Source organism: Delphinapterus leucas, chromosome 7 (genome assembly GCF_059928025.1).
Source record: "Delphinapterus leucas isolate spDelLeu-1000000601 "Yukka" chromosome 7, BTC_Dleu_Yukka2, whole genome shotgun sequence".
In the NCBI taxonomy this organism is placed as follows: Eukaryota; Metazoa; Chordata; class Mammalia; order Artiodactyla; family Monodontidae; genus Delphinapterus; species Delphinapterus leucas.
The window spans coordinates 107,575,293-107,597,553 of record NC_143135.1 but is presented as its reverse complement, the minus strand read 5'-3'; positions in this window follow the sequence as shown (position 1 = coordinate 107,597,553).

Genomic DNA, 22,261 nt, shown 5'->3' with positions numbered 1-22,261 from the left:
CATTCAGGGTCTGTGCCTTTGGCCGGAGAGGAGGTTCATATGTCCTGTGACACTCTGTGGGTTTATGAATGAGAAGGGACTTCCTACCATTGGAACATCCCTGGAGATGGTGGGGAGCCCAGGAAAGGCAAGTCCCTTACAAGGCATCTCAAGGGAGGGTGTGCAGGAGGGGACAAGAAGGGATCCCCTAAGACATGGCTTTGGAGCCATTACAACCGATAGCACCACTGGGGTGGGAGAGAGCTACCCCTTCCACCTGTGGGAGGGGGAGTCTCTCTTGTAGGCTGTGGTGATCCAGGACGAGGAGGAATGGCGATGCAAGACGAGTTTTGTGCCGTGGAGTCACGAGCAGAGAACTCGGCAGATCGTCCTACTTTTCAGATGAAGAAACTTGATTTTGAGAGGTTAGGAGACTCTCTTCAAATTAGAAGCAAATTCTGGCTGTCCAGCCACCCTAGAGGATCCACGATGAGGCTTCCCAAATCTCCCCTTCCCCATATAGCTACCTCCATTGAGCAGTGGCTCTTCCAACAAAGGGTTCTTCAAAAGAACCTGTGTTTTAACTTCTTGGTGCATTTAGTTTGCTGTCTGCAAACCTCTCTAGACTGTCCCCACTTTGACTGGAGTTCGATTTTTCTGGCCTGCTAAGAGCTTCTGACGTTCCTAGAAAGTGCAATTTGCTGCTAAAGTGTGAAACTTCACCCTCAACGGAAAGGGGAGGAATAGGAAACAAGCACACACTTGTTTTCCGGGCAGGAGAAAGGATGCAAAGTTGCAGTGGGCCTCACTGCAGGCCAGGACCGGCACCTGTTTCGTGCCCCCTTGGCATTCAGAGAGGGTCACAAAGCAGCATGAAACGGGAGCTAGGGACACACCAAGCTCGGTGCTAGGAATCCGGCAGGTATCAGAAGCGAGCACCGTATTCACTCTTACAAAGCACCTAACCAGTGAAAGACATCTGGAACTCCTGACATACTTTTTATGTATCGGTCAACCCTCCTTATTTAAAACAAACAGAAAAGCAAAACATGTCAGAATATTTAATAGCAAAAGTGTTGAATTACTGTTCTTCTCTGTGCCTAAGTAAGATTCCAGAATAATGTAAACCTCAGTTTTAAGTAGAGTTTAAAACAATAACTGAATAAACAGTGTAAGAACACCATTTATCCCAAAGAAGCTTCCTTACCTTCCCAAAAGAATGAGTGCTTTTTCCAGACAGAATAGTTGATCAAGCTTGAACTCATTAGGAAAAGCCAAGAATTAGAAACATTTTCCAAGAGAGGCTCAGCCAAATGCTCTGTAAAAAATAATTCTCTCTCTCTTTTTTTTTTCTTTTTTTTTTTGGACTATTTCCACATAAAAGCTCCCTGTTGTTAAATGGGCCCTGTACCGGTGATGACAAAATCATCCTTCACATTAATGGTACTTTTGGCCTTTTTTGGTCCTGGAAATATGCAAATTTTTGAGGGCATCAGTTACAATTGTTTTCCCAAAACAGTTTGCCTTTTTAAAGGCAGATTTCTGATGACCATTGCCTTTTGCTAAAAAATGATATCGGCTAAAACACCCCCGCAGAATATTAGCCTCTGCCCCAGATGCGTGCGCGCGCGCGCACACACACACACACACACACACACACACTGCACTGGCTTTCCTTAACAAATACCTAAAGCCTACACATTCCAGATCCTTCAAAATCCAGCCACACCCTAAATTTCCAATTTATTTTCCAGTGGAGCATGTCCTCCCACCGCTCCCTCCATTATCCTCTCTTTCCCTCTCCCCTGAGAGCTCCTACCCTTTCCAGCCCATGTGCCGCTCCTCCTTCAATATGTTGAAAGCCCACCCGGCCCACAAGGAAACAGCTCTATTTTTAGTGTTGGAAGATTCCACAGTTGTGCTGCAAAGCCTTCCGTAGCGATCTGGATCCTGCTTGCGGGGCCCTTTCCCCAGTTGGCCCCTGCAGTGCTTGCAAACTACCCTCTGGAAGCATGAGGACAGAGCGATGAGCCTGCCCAGCGCCGAGAGCTCAGCCTGTCTTGTTTGAGGGTGGGTTTGGGTTTGGCAGTTTATCCCCTCCTGCTGTTGCCCTGTTTCTCCCCAGCGCCCTTCTGCCCAGAGGGAAACCAGACGCATCTTATTGCATGCAGGACTAATTCTTCTCACCTGTGTCCTCCTCTCAGCCTCAGACACCGCATCCCCGAGCATCTGCAGGTGCCGGGAATGAGTTTCTCATCCTAAGTGGATAGACTCTTAGGTCTTGTGAATAAATACGGGGGAGAAGCAGACTATCACAGTGGTCCTGCGAAGGGTAATGATATTTCTTGGTCAATATCGCTTTTTTTTTTTAATTCCAATCTCTCAATTCATCACACACACACACACACACACACACACACACACACACTACCACTTTCCACCATGGAATTCTGCAGCGGTTGTTAGGTGGCAAGCCTCCAGCCTGGGTGATTACATTCTGCTTACCTTTGTTTCTCTTGTAACTTATTCTTCATGGTTTTTTCCTAAATAAAACAACGAAGCCTGTTTTTGGTGTTGCTATTTGCAGTGGCAACAGGGGCGGGGCAAGGCAGCAGGGCAGAGAAAGAGGAAGACCACCTTAGGAGGCACGGGCCCGGCCGCGTTCTAGGCGGGGCCCTTAGCTCCACAGGGCCTCAGTAGTTTTGCATCCATCTTTTGGGAATCTTATTCTCTACCCTGAGTTGTTGCCAGAATTACATAGGATAATGCTGGTGATCTGCCACATGGAAAATTTGACTGGGTGACTGGGTAGGGACCACCTTAGCAGAGTGTTCCGTGCAAGAGAGGAAACCCTCCTTCCCTCTGGAAGCTGAGCCGGTCTCTACCAGCTGTTAGAAAAGAAAAACACTGCTGTGGAGGGCGAGGGGGTGACCTCATGACCGCCTCCTGCTCCAAGATGGGGGTGAAAACTATGGAAGGGAAACAGCACAGGAATAGGGGTCTTGGGGTGGGCTTCTGGTCAACCGGCTGCCGACCAGCCAACCACTCTCTAGTCATAAGGTCATTGTGCCCGTCCTAAGGCCCTCAGTAACAAGCAGGAGTAAATAGTACTTCAGCTGTTATTTGTTATTATGAATATTTTTTATTATGAGTAGCGTGTGGACAGCTGTTAAACACGGGTCTTGTATGCTGTTCCATAACCAGGAGGAGGGCCAGCCACGGCAAGTCAGGCTAGCTAGCAAGAGCAATCCCTTTCAGAGCAGTTCTTCCACAAGTTTCCTTCTAGTGATTGTGCAATTCTGTACATTTCACTTGCTTCTGAAGTGAACAGGGGGCTGTTATTCAATAAAGGAAGAGAACTGGTGCATTTAGGTAAAATGTGCAGTAGAGCTATATGCAAGAAACCACGGGGGTCTGGAAACAGAAAACACTCCAGAAAATACAGGTAAAGGAAAGCGACTCTGAAAGCACAAAGCTCTGAGCCAAAGACCCTGGTTGGTATCCTCTACCCCGTCCGAGCGCTGAGGGCTCCCTGAACCCTCCCAGCCCGGGTGACCTGGGGCCGTGCTGGCAGCAGGATGCCCTCTCGTCTCCCTTTGTCTTGGTGAGGGTCCCCCCGGGTTCCCAGTGAAGCAGAGAAGGCAGAGGACCGGAGCTGGAGCAAATGTGGAGGACATGTCAGGACAGGAGCTTAGGGGCTGGTGGGACAGAGCAGGAAGACAGGGCTAAGAGTGGATGCCCAGGGGGGACCGCCCAGCCCTTCTCTTCCTCCTGCTTCCGCTGCCCTGAGGCCACCCACCCAAGACTCCCGGGGGAGGCCTCCCTGAAGGACCACAGCTCCCCACAGAAGAGCATCCTTGTATTATTTTATGTGAATTGTATTTCCTAGACCCTCAAGCTGACCCGCGCCCCTTTCCTAGTCAAGTCTGCATGCGGGAGGTTAAGTGGGCTGAGTGGAAGAGGGGGCGTGGGGAGGCCGCAGCGGGGTGAGGAAAGGCCTGGGGAGCCTTATTAATAGTTAAGTGGACAAGGCTGTTAATGGGGTAGCTTTTTATTGGCCCAACAGATCAGTTGTAATATACAAGCTCGCAGGCAGCGCCTGTGATTTGCGTTGATACAATTCAGGCTGAGGTTTTCATTATACGGCGGGGATGATACAGGAGCCTGTATTATCAAAGGCAGCTGAAAAGGGTTGGGAGCCATCTCATATTCTGTGTATACCTATTCATTAGCGGTGAGTAAGGTGCTTTGTCCCAGGCGGTATTGGACGTTTCACAGTGAATCATTAACAACTCAAACAGCTTCATACATATGTCTTATTGATGTGCAAAGTCATTACAGCCCAGGCTTTTTTCCCTCTTTCTCTCTCTCTTTTTTTTTTTCTGAGTTCTGCTTTACTTAGGATTCTGCAGAAATCCTAGTGACATTTTCAGTGATTCAGGGATCTTGGGGCTCAGAGAGGAGCTGCTGTAAGGCTAGCCCCCAGGAAGCTGACCGTCTGATTTAGGAGAAAACAGGGTGATAGATTTTTAAAGAAATAGTCTGGAGCAGGAGGTGCTCTGGAGCTGCCCCTCAAGGGAAACAGGAGGGGAGCCAGTGCATGGCCCAGGGACAGCAGAAGGGGCAACAGTCTCCAAGGGTGACCAGCAGCCCATCTGGAAGGGGGCACTTCGAGAACATGCTGTCCATGGCGAGGCAGAGGGCCAGGCAGGGAAACTGGACGGTCAGCAGCCCTGAGCTGAGTGAGGGGCTATGTGAAGTCGGGGAGGGAAGAGGCAAGGGGACAGGAGGAGACGAAAATGTGCCGCAGCTGACAGTGAGGGAACGTGGGGCTAGAAACAAAGGAGGCAGCTTTTCCTAGCAGGGCCGGAGGAGAAACATATCAGAGCTAGAAGCCAATTATCTCTGATTGTGCAATCAGGATCCTGCTTCCAAACGAGCCTCCCGCCCCGCCAGCCCCAGGGCTGGGGCCACCTGAGAATGATGTCAGATCTGGGAGCGGATACGTGGAGAGGACTCAGCCGTGATTAGCACAGGCAACATTTGGGGGCAGTGCCTTCTGAGTGCTAACAAGGCAGAGAACTTCCTGGCCTGGCGTGTTGGACCTACTTTGCCAGCAGAATTTCAATGTCTGAGTTGCTAGCTGCCAGACCTGAAATAAACTTTCTGACTTCCCTGACTTTTGTTCTCAGCCCTCACAGAGTCTCTTCAAAGCTCTCGTCCTTCCTGCTGGCCCCAAAGGCGCCAGCCCCACTACCCAGGGCCCTGTCACTGGCCCCTGAGCACCTTCGTGTCTAGTCTATACAGCTTTGTCTCCCCCTACCCACCTCCACAGCTAACCCGGTGCAAATCCCATGGGGTTGCTTCGTGGTCTGTTTTTGTTTTTACGTTTTATTTTTTTTTACAGTTTTATTGAAATATAATTGATGTACAAGAAACCACACATATTTAAAGGGTACAGTTGTATACCCACCAACCATCGCCATCAAGATAATGGCCATAGGGCTTCCCTGGTGGTGCAGTGGTTGAGAGTCCGCCTGCCGATGCAGGGGACATGGGTTCGCACCCCGGTCCGGGAGGATCCCGTATGCCGCGGAGCGCCTGGGCCCGTGAGCCGTGGCTGCTGAGCCTGCGCGTCCGGAGCCTGTGCTCCGCAACGGGAGAGGCCACAGCAGTGAGAGGCTCGCGTACCGCAAAAAAAAAAAAAAAAAAAAGATAATGGCCATAGAACCCCCAAAAGTTTTGTCATTTCACTTTGTAATCCTCCTCTCGATCTTAAAGAACCTCTGGTCAGCTTTCTATCACAGTAGATTACTTTATACTTTCGATATTTTTTATAAATGGTATCATGGAGAATATACTGCCTTTTTTTCTGGCTTCTTTCATTCATCATAATTATTTTGAGATTCAGCCAAATGTGTGTATCTGTATGTCCCTCTTTATATTGCCACATAGTATTCCATTGCAGGGATATAGCACAGTCGGGCTGTCTATTCACTAGTTGGTCAATACTTGGGCTGCTTTCCATTTGGAACTGTTATAAATAAAGTTGAAATGAACATTCGTGTACAGGTCTTTATAAACATACACCTTCATTTATCTTGGGCAAATACCTAGGAGAAGAATAGCTGGATCACTTGATATCCTGGTGTGTTTAACTTTTTAAGGGACTGCCAAACTGCTTGCCAAGGTTGCATCATTTTACATTTGAACCAGCAGCGTGGGAGAGTTCGGTCCCTCTGCATCCTTGCAGACACCAGATATAACCAGTCTCTTTAGTTTTAGATATTTGAATAAGTGTAGAGTGGTTTCTCATTGTGGTTTTAATTTGCATTTTCCCTAACAACTAATGATGTTAGGTATCTGCTCATGTGCTTTTTTGCCATCAGGGTATCTTCTTTGGTGAAGTGCTTTACAAATCTTTTGCCAACTTTTAAATTGGGTTTTTTGTTCCCTTACAGTTGAATTATGAGTGTTTTTCTATATTATGGGTAAAAGCCCGCTAGTAACTATGTGATATTTGCAAATAGTTTCTACCAGTATTTAGCTGTCTTTTCAATCTCTAAACAGTGTCTGTCAAAGAACAGTTTTAATTTTAATAAAGTCCAATTTATCAGTTTTTCTCTATGGATCCTTCTAAAAGTTTATAGTTTTAGGTTTTGTTTTTAGGTCTACAGTCCATTTTAATTTTTGTATGTCTTATGAGATAGGGTTTGAAGTCCATTATTTTGCATAAGGATGTGCAATTTTTTCAGCGCCATTTGTTGAAAAGAGTATCCCTTCTCCACTGAATTTCCTTAGCACATTTGTCAAAAACCAGTTGTTCATATATGTGTTGGTCTACTTCTAGATTCTCTCTTCTGTTCCGTGGATGCATTTCTCTGTCTTTACACCAAGACCACACTGTCCTGATGGCAGTCACTTTACCGTAGTCTTGGAATTAGATAGAGTTAGTTCTCTAACTTCATTACAGTCTTGGAGTTAGATAGAGTTAGTTCTCTAACTTCATTACAGTCTAGAAATTAGGTAGTTCTGTAACTTCATTACAGTCTTGGAATTAGATAGAGTTAGTTCTCTAACTTCATTACAGCCTTAGAATTAGATAGTGTTAATTCTGTAACTTTGCTCTCATTTCTCAAAGTTCTTTGGCTATGCAAGTTCTTGCATTTCCATGTGAATTTTAAAATCAGTTTGTCAGTTTCTGCTAAAAAACCTGCCAGAAGTTTCATTGGGATTCCATGGAATCTGTAGATCAGTCTGGGGAGAACTGGCGTCTTTGATTAGTTTTGGTGTTGGGCTCGACTCGTGACTTGAGTTGGGAAATATTCTCTCCTTTTCAAATTTCTGAAAAAATTTCATATAGAATTGGCATTATTCCCTTCTTAAATATTTGATATATTTTACTAAGGAAGTCATCTGAGACTGCAATTTTCTTCGTGGAAAGATTTTTAACTACAGTTTCAATTTCTTTAATAGATATAGTACGTATTCAAGTTCCCTATTTCTTCATGAGGGTCCTGTGGTGGTTTGTGTGTCTTTGAGGATTTTTTTTTTCATTTAAGGTGTCAATTTTATTGGCATAAACTTGTTGATAATATTTCTTTGTTATCCTTTAAATCTCTGTAGAAACTGTAGTGATGTCACTTCTTATAATGTGTGCCATCTCTCTCTTTCTTGTTTTATATTCATCAATTTGAATTTGACTCTTTTGGGTCTTGCCTTTTAAATTTGTTAGGCTGGGCTTCCCTGGCGGTGCAGTGGTTGAGAGTCTGCCTGCCGATGCAGGGGACACGGGTTCGTGCCCCGGTCTGGGAAGATCCCACATGCCGCGGAGCGGCTGGGCCCGTGAGCCATGGCCGCTGAGTCTGCGCGTCCGGAGCCTGTGCTCCGCAACGGGAGAGGCCACAGCAGTAAGAGCCCCGCGTACCGCTAAAAAAAAAAAAAATTTGTTAGGCTGACCCGCAGTCCTGCTCACTCTAGGACTAATTACTCCCTAGCACTAAATACTGTCCTGTGTCCTCTGCCCCGTATCGTGTGAATCAGTCTGGAATAGGAAGAGGCACTTTTCCTGCCCCCCCCCCCCCCGCCCTGTGGTTACTGCTAACCTCTCAGTAATTCTTCCCCGAGACTTGGGTTCCTTACATGCATGGTCTCCTGTGCTCAGCTGAGACCCTGAGGAGAGCCCTGCAGATCTCTGAAATTCTGTCTCCATGTAGCTGGCTCTCTCCTCTCTAGTTCTCTGTTCTTCATCTCTAGCTGCTGGGGTCTCCCAAACTCTCAACTTCAACTCAGAGAGACCCGAAGGCTCCATCTGTTTCCGTAGCCTAGATACTCTTTTAAGGCAGCAAACCACAGTAACTGCACAGATTACGATCTTTGTTCCCCATCCCTCACGGATCACTGTCTCTCGTTTCCTGATGTTCAGAGCCTTGGCAATCATTGTTTCATACATCCCGTCTATTATTGGTTGTCTTGGTCAGGAGGGCAGAACTGGTCCCTGCTACTCCACTGTGTCCAGAAGCAGAGATCCTCTGGTCCAGAAAAGACTACTCGGGGCCCTCCAGAAAAAGGTGGGCTGTGCCACTTCATCTTGGTTGGCTCTGCTTGTCCACTCTCTTGGCGCTCCTGACAGCTCCCCGTCTCCTGTGTCAATGAAAAGCTGGATCCAAAGATGCAGATTCTCCCAGGAGCTGTGTGGATAGACCCAGGATTTATATCTTTTCCGCCCTGGAGTTGGCAGTCAGTTGGCAAAGAACCCCGCACCTGGGAAGTCTGCTCAGAAGTGGAGCCGGGGTGAGGCTGTTCCTCCAACCCCTCTGAGAGACCTTCCTCGGTGGTTCTCTTTTCTGCCGGGATGGCAGCATTGGAGAGTCTGAGCCATGCCCTCCGCAGGAGGGAGAAGCTCATTTTGTGTAGCAGAGAGCTTAGTCTAGACAACTACACAGGAAAATTGACTTTCAAAGGAACAAAAGGAGGCAATCTCTAGGGAATATTTCCCTTCCTTTTCCTCTCTTCTACTTTTTATATTTGAAAGAGATGGGGAGGCCAAGAAAGGCCTCTATCAGATCCTTCAGGCAGATTCTGCAAGGCCAGAGTTAGGACAGCTGTCAGAACAGCAGGACATCTGGAGTCCATCTCCGTGGGGTTGTCTGGTGACACCCTCAGGTACAAGGAGGGAGGGCGTCCCATCCACTGACCTTCATTCATTTCTTCATTCTATCAGTTTTCATGATACTTTGACATCCTGCCGTCACTGTGAGATGCTGGAGATAAAGAAATGAGAAAAACTGCTGCAAAAGAAAGTATCAGGAGTCAGGGCACAAAAGGGCAGAGTTGACGGGGTTTCTGGAAAAATTCAAGGGGAATGAGTCCTTTTGTGCTCATGTGGACCGACAGTTATTCACACTGCAGGAACAGCATGTCCTAGGAGTCGCACCGTTGTCCAGTTTGGAGCAGAGCCCGAAGGCATCCCTTTCTCTCCTGGCCAACTCCCCCCATTCCTGAGGGCTCAGCCTGGAGGCTTCTATCTTGGGTCTCCATTAGGTGCCTTTCCTTGGTGCTTGCATAGAACCTATATTTCCACTTTGTTTGGCTCTTCTTTTTTATTTCTTGAATAGATTATAAGTGTTATGAAGACAGCAGTTGTTTTGTGCACAGCTGCATCTCCACTATGAGCACAGGTCTGCCCATTGCCGGTAACTGGTAAATATTCCTTAAATGACTGCATGTGACTCATCGTTTCCTTCAAAGAAGGTATGACTGTGACAGAGGCAGAGGACCTGTAATATCATCGTTTGACAGATAGGCAAAAAAGGTCCCGAGTGGCTGGATCCTGAAACCTTGGAATAATAATGTTTGAAATTACTGGGGATTTTGAAGAATGTTCAGTGCAGGACATGCCAAGACCCCTTTGAGCTTAGCAGTACAAGAAGCTTGATGGAAAGAGAGAAAGAGCATCTAAGGACAGCTCGGGGTGATCCTTCTTTCCTAGTTTCGCTGATACTATCATATTCTAAAGAAAGTCTGGAGATGGGAAAAGACGTGCCAGTAGGGTCAGAAGTCCTGTGAAGATGTGGAAGCTCAGTCCAGTCACTTCCCTGCCTGAGTGCTGATTGCGAATGAACCATGTCTTTCCTTACCTGCTTCTCTTTGAGAGACATTTTTAATGATAATTCTGCATCTTCTCCTTTCCCACCTTCTGTGAACCTCCTGCATGTGCCTGCAGCTCAGAAATCCAGGAGGGAGCTGGCCTCCCAGTGCCAGTTCCCCTGTTTCACTGGGTGAACCCTGGGGAAGGTACTCAGCTTCTCACAGCCTCACTGTTCCCTGAAAAAAACATATATGCATATATACGTGAAGGATGCATACCACCTTCAGCATAGTGGCTGCCTCTATAGGATTAGGGGGTGAAATTCAAAGAAAATTTCTAGTCTATCTGTAAGATTTTCATTGTTAAAAAAAATATGAAGTAGAAGGGGCAAAATATAAAACATTAATTTTACATGGTGGGTACATGAGTATCTATCCGTTGCCCTGTGTACTTTTTTGTATGTTGTTATACATACAAACATTAAGGGAGTGGTGATAGGGTGATAATATAAATACCTTGCAGAGCTTGGTGGAAATGAGGGTTAAAACGTGATTACCTAGCTGACACAGTAGGTGTCAGTATTTATGTAGCGTTGGTGGGATAGGGAGCTGGAGAAAGAGATTGAGTGATGAAAAGTTCAGGTGGATAAAACTCAGAGATCCTGGGGACAGCTTTGCTCCCTTAACCTCAGATAAACCCAGGGGCAGGGCTTGTTTCACTCAGGGACAGTAGATACATCGTGGATCTTTAAAATGTATAAAGAAAACCTTGTGACGGCCTGAGCCTTAGAACCTCCGGGATGGGATGCTCTCTACACACATCCTGAGCATTAAGAGAGACGCTGCTGCTCGGACTTCCCTGGCAGTCCAGTGGTTCCCACTGGGTGCTTCTACTGCAGGGGGCGCCAGCTGCATCCCTGGTCGGGGGAAGTTCCATGTGCTGCGCGCCGTGCGGCCAAACCAGCCAACCAAAAGAAGCTGATCCCCACTGTGCTTCTGGTAACCACGGACATAACCAGAGGCTGTAATCCCAGAGGTTACCATCTCCCCTCCCCAGAGGCTGCTTAGACAACAGAGAACGGAGACCTCTGGGCATCGTTGCTCTTGTTTGCATCACTTCCCGGCCCACAGGGGCGGGTCTAGGCAGAGACGCCTGCCCAGTACGTCCAGGTGCGTCCAGGTATGCGATGGCTCTCACTGGGTGTCCTCGGGGATGACCTTGCTTCCTCTGGTGTCGCCTGGCTCGTAGGGGCGGCCAGGGCAACAGGAATTGAATGGGAGGATTTCTCAGGTTTCCATGCTGGACTCAGACAGACTGCGGGCGAAGTTACTGTTGTGCAGGAGATGCTGGGGAGGAAGGCGGCGGGGAGGACAGAGGTGAGGGGAGGATTCCAGGCCCCGGGATGGGACGGCTCCGTGGAGGCGCACGCACCCTGCAGGGGTGCAGGAGATGGTGGGGCCGCGTGACGCTGAGGATGGCGGCTCAGCCTCAGGGCCACCAGGCTGCCCGCCGAGCCTTCGGTGGGATGCTGTAATTGGAATGGGGACCTTTGCCCCCTGGGGATGCTCAGCAAATGTCAGGCCTTAATGAGATTCCCGCTCAGTCGAGGGATGCTCGTGCAGCGCTCGCCTCTTGCAGCAAGTCGCCAGCCGGAGGCTCCATCACCTGCCACTCGGCGCAGGTGCACTGACCCCGCGATGAGGCCGATCAGCCGTGGAGAGGCCCAGGGCCCCTGAGCAGAGGAGCCGCGGGACTCCAGGCTTCGTACTGGGCCGTCCCTGGCATCTGCTGGGGGCTTTGCAGAGAGCCCAGGAGTGGGAACTGGGGCCGAGGGAGCTGTGAGTGTCCGAGGCTTAACCTTTGCCTTCATGAAACGCGGCGCTTTAAGAGAACCTGAGGAGCCATGCACTGCCTTCAAATGTCTTCTTTATTCCTTGAGGATGACTTAAGTATGGGAGAGAAATGACTAATTCTCCCTCTGATTTGCACTCTTCTTTTTGCATTTCCTCCCCTCTGAGTCCCTTAAGCCTCTGGGTTACTCGCCTGTAGAGCAGAGATAAGACCCTTATCCGTGTGTTGATCAGCCTGGCAGCCGTCGTGGGCATCTCTGCTGGAGGTCAGGGGCCACACTGAGCACCTTGGATGGGAACCGTCTGAGCCTCGGGAGCTGCTCTGCTTTCCTCTGGCACAGACTACCCAGCATGGTCCACCCCGCCTCTCAGTTTTGTTTTCTGAAACCTCAGATGAGGTAGCAAGGCTGCTATCAAAGATATTAGTATTTAGAATGATGATAATAACGCAGTCATTAAAACCCACAACCCCGGAAGGCACCAGGGTGCTGACTCCAAATGAAAGGCCACAGAGGGAAAACCAGGAAGGCTGCCACGTGGGTCAAGGTGACCTTTTAGCATATGGCGACTCAGGGGTTGGATGCATGGATTTTTAAAGAACTCTCCAAGAACCCTTCCCTCTGGATCCTTGTGCTACTTCTCCACGCGCGCCGCACTGACCGGATGGCCCTTGATAAGGTGGCTTTGGAGGGGGAGGCAGGGAGCCTATCCACCACGGCTCCTGTTCAGAGGTGGCCGTCCTTGGCTGAAGCACAAACCTTGTTTAAATCTTAAAAGCAAAGCTCTTCTTTCGTTTTGGTTTGGTGTTTGTGTGTGTGTGTATGTGTTGTCATTTCCACCCGGGCAAACAGTAAGAAGAGTGCCCAGCAAATATACGTCCGAGTAAAACACAGAGACCTTGATGAACAAGGCTGTGGTCTCCAGCATGAGAATTTCTCCCTGCTGGGCTCTGTCTGTTTAATATTCAGGATCTTTCCAAAATCTTTTAAAGCCTGCAAAATGCAAGGGTAATGCAAGGACAAGAATCGTCTGTCACCCAAATGAGCCGGCTGATCCCAAACCATATAATCAATAGAGTATCTGGAATTGAGGGAATTTCTCACCAAATGATGTCCTGGGAGAAGGTTCTTCAAACCCATGTCCTTGGGGTTGTCACAGTGTGCTCAGTGGTCTGAGAGGAAATTGATTCTACGGGTTGAAATATCTTTTCCAGGTCACTTCTTAGGAAGAGGTCATGGAGAAACAATGTCTGCTTTGCGAAGCCTCTAGGAAAATTGTCGAACATTTCCTTCACAGTATTCCAGATGCACTTTGCTAGTGATTTCCAAATGAAAGGACGATTTAAATACCTTATAGGGAAGAAAGCAGGTGGAAAATGGAAAAGCCTCTTGCTGGTCAGTGGTTAGAAAACCACAGCCATGTCGAGCCTTCTGTCAAGTTGTCACTGTGGAAAACACTGATTTCCCATTTACCTTTGGAGGCAGGTCTGTTGGAGGTCCTAGCTGGGCTTCTTTAAGGTGTGACTGAGAGATGCCAGAATCATCTGAGAATTACCAGGTGACTGGTTGGGTAAATCAGGGCTGCATCAAGCTGGGGCGAAGGTGCGGGTGGAGGAAAGCAAGTCCACATGGGCTGAAACCACCTGATTCTGGTGGGCTGTCTGCCCCTATCTCCACCGCATGAAAACCACCGCCCAGTTATGCTAAAGGCACAGCAGTGTGAGAAACCTAGTAAGTCAACAACAGCAAAGAAGAGACCCCCTGCCCAGAAATGCAGGACGAACTCAGCGCTAATACTTTGGAGCTCGAGAATCGAATCGGAAGTCGGGACTCCTGCTCTGTAGCTGTTACTAACCAGCAGCATGACCCTGCAAAGCCCATTTTGTGCAGAGATGACATCATCCTACCCTCCTACTGTGGACAGGAACCGAGATCCCAAGAGGATGGACGCCAAGGTCAGGCAGCCAGTCCGCAGCACAGCCGGGACCGAGCTCCGTTCGTGCTGAGACGATGACCGCCGTACAGACTCTCATCAAAAGCACCACCATGAACAAGGACGGCTGCCTATAATCCGCTAGGATTATCTCGACTTTTACCAGGAATAATAGCTGTGCTAGTCCCCAATTGCTTTTGCAAATGTTGTACGGATAAATATGAGGATACCGGGAGCCTTGACAATAGGGATCTTCAATAAGCGTTTGACCAGGCCCTACGTCAAGAAAGACAGCTTTAAAATAATTGTAAGGAAATGACACTAGTATTTTGTAATTTCTAAGGGTCAAAACAAAACATAATTATACATGGTCCCATGTCCCTGGAAACAAAAATGTTAGTGTTAGAAGTTCCTTGGGGCATTTTTCTGAGACTACTTTTATTAAATATTTATACTCACATAAAAGATTATTTTTTAATCTCAAAAATTTTAGGTCTTAAGGATTGTCGAGACATGAAATGGTATTCATCTGGAAAATATGCCGGCAGATTTCAAGGGCCTGGAATGAATGGGTAGGCAAGAAACAAACTTGACTGTGATTAAGTGTAAATTAATAGATTTAATGAACGGACCTAGAGATTATCGTACTGAGTGAAGTAAGTCAGACAGAGAAAGACAAATATCATGTGATATGGCTTATATGTGGAATCTAAAGAAATGGTACAGATGAACCTATTTACAAAACAGAAGTTGAGTCACAGACATAGAAAGCAAACTTGTGGTTACCAGGGGGGAAATTGGGAGATTGGGATTGACATATACACCCTACCATATGTAAAATAGGTAACTAATAAGGACCTACTGCAGAGCACAGGGAACTCTACTCAATACTCTGTAATGACCTATATGGGAAGAGAATCTAAAAAAGGGTGGACACATGTATATGTATAACTGACTCACTTTGCTGAACAGCAGAAAGTAACACAACACTGTAAATCACCTAAACTCCAATAAAAAAAGTTGATTAAAAAATAAAGTGTACATTAATAGATTTAGGTGAGTGCAATCTAATATATGTGAACTGTTTCCCCAGATCTCACCAGCCTTGGGGGTAAGAATGCGATTATGTGAGTGGCGATAAACAGACACAACAGATAACTGCTTCTTGTTGACTTTGCCCCAGGATCCCTACCACAGCCCTCCCCGCCCAGGTATTTCAGGGCAACCTAAGGACCATTAACCCCTGCCAGGCTCTCACTGAAGGGGAAGATGAGTGAAGAGCCCGGGATTTGATGATTTAACAAAGTGGAGAGCCTTTCTAGAAAGTGTCTTGCCAGCCAGAGGAAATGCTCTGTAATTACAGACTAATTGAAATGCTGTGGTGTGGTCCTTAAATGCCGCATATAGATGAATATAGGGGGGTGTTTGGTGGATGACAGTAAATAAGTGAAATTGTGGGCAGTCGTGGGAGTAAGTGTTGGTGGTTAGAATCTATCTGGTAGTTGGAAGCTCTGGTCCTGGGATAGACCATCTCGCGCCCACTGGGACAACTTCTAGGGTGTGAGGTGGCTACAGCAGAATGGCCAAAGCATGAGAGTCTGAGACCGATCAGAATTACTGAGTAATGCTAACACAATGATTCAACCTTCTCTGAACTTTGATTTCATCCTTTGAGAGACAGACTCTCTTCCTGCTTAAAATGCATTGGGTGGGTGTCCTTGCGTATCTTTATTAACCTGTGCACACTTCAGCTTATCTAGTGTGGAGGCGATAATGTTTACCTTCTAGAGTGGTGAGGATCAAGTTAGTCGACTCATGTGAAATGCCTAGAACTGTGCCCACGTCCCGTAGGAAGTGCTCAGAAAGGCTCGGCTCTTGTTTTGCTGAGGACACACCTGAGTGCAGTGATGGTTGCCCCTTTAGTGCCCTGGCCAGTCCGGTTTCTAACATCGTTTCTTACACATCAGGAGGAGTACATAATTCCGGGTTTTTCTTCGAGGACATGGAGATGTAGAGATGGGGGCCCCTGCTGGCTGAGCAAAGGAACAGGGACCTCCGAGGAAGGGCCGAGCCTGAACCACCCGGGCCTCAGCTCTGGAGTCCACTGTCCATCTGGGCTTCTCAGGCTTGGCTGGAGCCACCAGCCGTTTTTCCAGGGCCTGGGGCACAGCAGTGCTAGACGTTGCCCGAGTTGATGCTGATAAAAACTTACCAAGCCGTGGTATGATGTGTGATGTTTATCTGCCAAGTTGGCCTCTAAAAAAGGGATTATCTAAGGGAAGGGATTGTTTAGAGCCTCACATTGAACTCCAGGCTCCTCTGGCCCGCGAGGCTAGCGCCGCTGCTTGTGACCAAATGACAGCTATTTTCATACTTGAATTAAAAATAAGACCGGCCATTTGCTCGGCAGAGGGTCTTTACTGGACCACGTCCACGCCTGGGAGGCCACTTTGCTAGATTCCTGGTTGCAGCGAGCACTTTGCTGGGGGGAGAGACAGGGCTGGGATCACCCAGCCGCCTCCCGTCTCCCCCTTCTCAGTTCTCCAGGGACAGAGCTGCTGGCAGGGAGAGGAGAGGTCCTGTGCTCAGAAACGGAGTTGACTGGGGATGAAGACTGTTCATGTGAGAAGGGAGCAGCTCGTGAAGACAGAGGCCATGAGGGCTTCTCCCCCGACCCCTGCATCCCAGCTCTTTTGATTCTTGCAGCCGAGCTCTCCTCTCTCCATCCTGGTTCTTTGGCCACGAGATGGTATAAGGGGACGTCCCTTCCAGTCTCTTCTCCGGTCCCCTTTTGGCTTCAGTCAGGGCCACCGGGTAAACGCCCTGGAAGAAAAACCACCTGATGCTGATAAAGACTCGTTTATTTCTCTCACTATTAAGCAAACTAAATGCCGTGGCTCCAACCCTGGACCCTGAGTCCTGAGAGGACAGACTTTCCCTCAGAGGAGCCTCCCTTCAGCTCTGATGTTGTGGACCAAGCCCAGGACAGAGGCATCTCCCGGATGTGGCACATGTGGTCTTCGGGAAGAACAGGCATCTTAAACCGGGAGACAGAGGCCACAGCCCACTTCCAGAGACGTACTCCAAAGCAGTCACGGGTTGTAATCCAGGGCTGTCAGCTGAGTCACAGGTAGCTAACGGGAGCTGGGACTTAGATTGCGACGTGATTCTTTCTGAGGAGTGTTTTCACCTGTGCCCGCACAGGCTCAGGCGGAAAACAAAAGCCGCTATCTGGCGTTCAGTCCACTTCAGCTCTCCAGGGATGGGAAAACATGGACGAAGCCAGTTCCCTTCTGGAAACGCTTATATCTTGCATACTATTTGGAGACCTGACTTGATAAAGTCCTGGAAAACTTTCCAGTGATGCTTTTACGATCCATTATTATCGCTGTTGTTACCGTTACTGAAGAGTCAGAGCGCCTGCTTCTGAGCTGAGCACTTGCCCCAGCTTAGCACTCTGCTGCCATTGTACATTGCTTCCATTTTTATTTTCTGCAATTGATAGTAGTCACATTTGATTTTGAAACTGATTATCAGTCTGGTTACTCTGAGCCCAACGACAGGGTAGATTCTCTAGTGTGTTAGGTTTACAGTCAGGCTCTCGCCTGAGCAATTATCTGTTTAAACTACTTTTCATGTGAGCATAACATGAAAAAGCAATCTGTGCTGGAAACGGGCATATAGAAAGGGAGGGGGGAGAGAATAAAGGAAATAAAACAAAAATGGAAGTACTATAACTAAGCTACAGAAATTGCTTAAATTAGAAGCAGACTGTACTGCAACTGGATGGGAGGGAGGGAAAGAGGAAGGAAGGAAGGAAGGAAAGGAGGGAGGGAGGGAGGGAAAGAGGAAGCAGGAAGGAAGGAAGGAAGGAAGGAAGGGGGAAGAAAGGAAGGAAGGGAGGGAGGGAAAGAAGAAGGAGGAAGGAAGGAAGGAAGGAAGGAAGGATGGGAAAGATCAGTGACAACTCTGTTTCATCCTAGGCTCTCTTTAAAAGAAAGCAGAACTCTAAAACTCTCAAGTTAATGAGATATATGAGGTGGAAAAGAGCTTATACAAGCTACTCAAAAGCACCCCAAACTCCTTGCTGTTGAGGATGGTCCAGGACTGGGGTATAGGGTCTACAAAATGAGCCTAGAGCGTTTTCATGGGCTATAAGATAGAGAAGGACTCCACAAACAATGGGAACAGTTAAAATGACACCGGAGCTAGCTTGAAGGGACACCCATTGGATGATCTGGGACAATTTGAACATCAAAATAACAAAGCGCACTTAACAAATTATAACATAACTAATAGATTATAATCCACTGAGTAAAATAAAGTCAGTGAGTCTGTATGGAATGTAATAGATTAATGAATAAGTTAATGCATGAATGAGTGGGGAAAATCTCTCCAAGAGTATAATTCTAACCAGTAATGTAGAATAAAAGAAAAACGTGCACCCCCATGTTCATAGCAGCACTATTTACAATAGCCAGGGTATGGAAGCAACCCAAGTGTCCATCAACAGACAGATTGATAAAGATGTGGGGTGTGTGTGTGTGTGTGTGTGTGTGTGTGTGTGTGTGTAAAATGGAATATCACTCAGCCATAAGAAGGAATGAAATTCTGCCACTTTCAGCAATGTAGATGGACCTAGAGAATACTTCGCCTGGTGAAATGTCGGACAAAGACAATACTACATAATATCACTTATTTGTGGAATCTAAAAAAAAATACAACAAACAAATGTATATGCAAAACAGACTCACAGAAATAGAAAACAAACTAGTGGTTACCAGTGAGGAGAGGAAAGTGGGAGGTGCAAGATAGGGATGGGGATTAAGAAGTACAAACTACTATGTATAAAATAAATAAGCAACAAGGATATATTGTACAGGACAGGGAAATATAGCCATTATTTTGTAATAACTTTTAATGGAGTATAAGAATACTGAATCACTATACTGTATACCTGAATCTAATATAATATTGTAAATCAACTATATTTCAATAAAAAAGTTAAAAATAAATATAGCCAAGAGAAAGTCAAAACAAAAAGGAAATTGGAATATCAGCATTTTGCAACCACCCTAGCAATAATTGATGCAGGCAGTGATCATCAGTGGGTACTCAACCTGGCAGATGAATGCTTGATGAAGAATAGGCTATGTACGTAGTTTTAAAGCATCTTCCCACAAATCACTTATGAATTACAAAGAAAAGAGAATAGTAACCTGGCATAATAGAAACCTGCCAGACAACACCTTAACCAAGTAACCAAATAGTGAAAGTTAACCAGGAGTGAGCCAAACCTGTATCTCACATACCTTCATGCTGAGATGCCCTGAGCAGGGTACAGGACCACTGCTGGGTATTCCTGCACCAAATGCATCACCTGAATATAAAATGAGAACGCATCCAGATGTCTAAATTAGGCACCCTTCTACAAGTTAACTGGCCTGCATCTTAAAAATCATTAAGGATTGGAAGAAAGAAAGCTGGAGGAAAGGTTCCAGACTATAGCAGACTGAAGGCACTTGACAACTAAATGTGATGAATGCTTTTGGATTGGCTCCTAAGAACCAGGAGGCTAGAAAGCCGTAAGGATATTATTGAAAAAACTGATTAAATTTGCATGTAAATTATAAATTAGATAGCACTATGTTAATGCTAAAATTTTGATTTTGAAAGTTGTACTGTGGTTAAGTAAAGAACATTCTCATTTAAAAAAAAAAAGAACATTCTCTCTTTTAGGAAATAAACACTGAAGTATTTTAGGGGTAAATGGGCACAGTAACTCACATTTATTCTCAAATATTAATAAAAACATAAGAAAGTAAGTATGTGAGCACAAATAGTAAAGAAAATTAGGCAAAATGTTAACAACTGGTGAATCTGGGTAAATGCATATGGGAGATTTTGTAATTTTTTCTCTAAATTCAAAATTATATAAAAATATACTTCAAAATATTGGAATACTATGACAATCAGCTGAATGTGGAGTCCTTTAGTTTTCAGCCACCATAAAGGGCTGCTTTCATCACTGAATTTTTGTGGGAAATGGAATATTTCTCAAAGTGTTGCAAAGAAGTGAGTTTCTGAGGCCTCATAGATGCATGTGGACATTTACAAAACTCTGCTCACTTTTTATCTGCTCACTTAGACCCCGGATGGCTCTGTTCCCTTCTCAGGATGGCTGCAGAATAGCACATTGCAAGTCTATCCCAGGGGAGGTCACCCTCTGAGTCCCCTTCAGTTGCTTCGTTCTCTCTTACTATTGGCTGGATCTGCAGAGGGCTCAGAGCAAACCCCGGGAGGCACTGCTGCCAGCCAGTCAGGGTGCACCTGCCCGCCCAGCCCCGTGACCTGACGGGCAGTGAGCTTTCATGATCTTAGACCGAGACAGTCAATCCGCTCATGACCGGGGTCAGGACAGCATGTGACCTGGCTGGGAGGCCTCCGAGCTGGGCTGTAGACTGAATAGCTGCAAACAAGCAGGCGACAGGTATACGGGCACAGGTCAGGGTGGCCTTCCGGTATCTTCTTTGGCTGCCCCCACCCAATGACATATAAACAATCTGTAACCAGAGATTAACTGGGACCCTCCATAATTCAGCCTTTGAAGAAACTCAGGTCAAAGGCACAGGGACTGACAGAAAAAAAACGGAACTGAAAGCAATTTCAAGTTTTATTCAGTTCCAAGAAATCATGAAAGAAAAGAGAGTATCTTTTTTAATGTGCCACAGAGCACCTTAACTTCTTCACCCCTAGCCACCTCTCTCTGTAACACTCCCTCTCTAGTCTTTGAGGCTCCTGGCCCCACCTCCTTGTTCATTCATCCCGCGAGTATTTATTTAGCTCCGACTTCATGTCAGGTATGATTCTTTGCCCTGGAGATACAGTGGTGAAAGAAATAGAAGCAATTTTCTGTCCTTGTGGATTTTATATCTTGTAAAAAGACAGGTGTTATGTAGAGGGTGGCAGAGAGCAGGCAGACCATGTATTACTGAGAAGGAAATGAGGAACTGTTTTAAGTGTTGAGGTGATATGGCTCACGCCTTTAAAAGATCACACTGGTCTTGAGTTAAGAATAGACTTGCACCAGAGTGATCTTTTAAACATGTGAGCCAGATCACGTCAATTCTAGACTTGGAGAGAATTCCCTGGCAGTCCGCTGGTTAGGATCCGGCACTTTCACTGCCAAGGGCTTGGGTTCAATCCCTGGTTCAATCCCTGGTTGGGGAACTAAGATCAATAAGCCTCTCGTCATGGCAAAAAAAAAAAAGAATAGGAGGCAAAGCAAGAAGAGAGCTGGGAGACCATGTTTTGGTCCAGGACAGTAGCAGTGGAGGTAACGAGTGTGGAGCCTGGATAAATCTTGAAGGTAGAGCTGGCAGGAATTGCTATGGATATGGAATGAGATGTGAAAAAAGAAAGTCATCAGAACCCCAAGAGTTCAGTCAGAGCAACTGGAAGTATCCTATTTCCACTGAATGAGGTTGGGGAGGTGATGGCAGGAGCTGGGGCACGGGTGGGCAGGAGCCCCGTTGGGGTGCCTCTGACTCATGCAAGTCCAGTGAGCAGTTCACGCTGGAGCTGACATTGTGTGCACAGCCGGTGTGAGCCTGTCCCGCGAGTTCTGTGAACTGCAGGGTGTGAAGCACGTGGAAATTCTTCAACATCTGCCAGGATCAGGAATTACTATTCTTTTTATCTGATAAACCAGAGGGCAGCTTGTGTAGACAGCAGGGTATATCATGGTCTCTTCCCAAGCATGGGTCCAAATTCCCACAAACGTCACAGCTTGGTCTAAATGCTCGTACTGTTTTGTATAAAAATAGGTATTTTAGGGAGGGGTACTGTGTTTAGTTTTATACTGATGAGGAAAGAATCCAATATGTATCTGAAGCTCAGAGGTCACAGCACTAAACTGGATAATAATATTCACGCTGCAGGGGAAAGAGTCACAAACACTTCTTATCTGAGGTGAGGCAACTGAGAAATACCCTCAAGTTTATTTAGGATTGGTTTACTCTTTGCCCTTAGTCATTAGTGAAATCACCTTCCCTTTAAGAGAACAAGGGATCAGTGAGCTGTTGTCAATATTTGGCTTGAGCCTCAGTTAAGGTTTCCTGTTTCTTCTTCAGCTACATTTCTATCCCATTGTGAAAAGAGCCATGAACCGTGAGTCAGAAAATCCAGGTTTATGTCCTGGCTCTGAAGGACCTCTGAGCTTCACTTTCTTGGGTAGGATAAAATCTAATGTGCTTACCCCCGAGTGGTTTTGAAAGAATTAAATAAGGATGCACATAGAATGAAAATAGTTCTATTATTTTTCTCTCCTTCTTCCTTGGTCCTCCCTCTCCTGCTCAAGTTTCAAAATCCTCAGGTCTAAAAATGATGCCCTAGGCAAATAAAAGAGAGT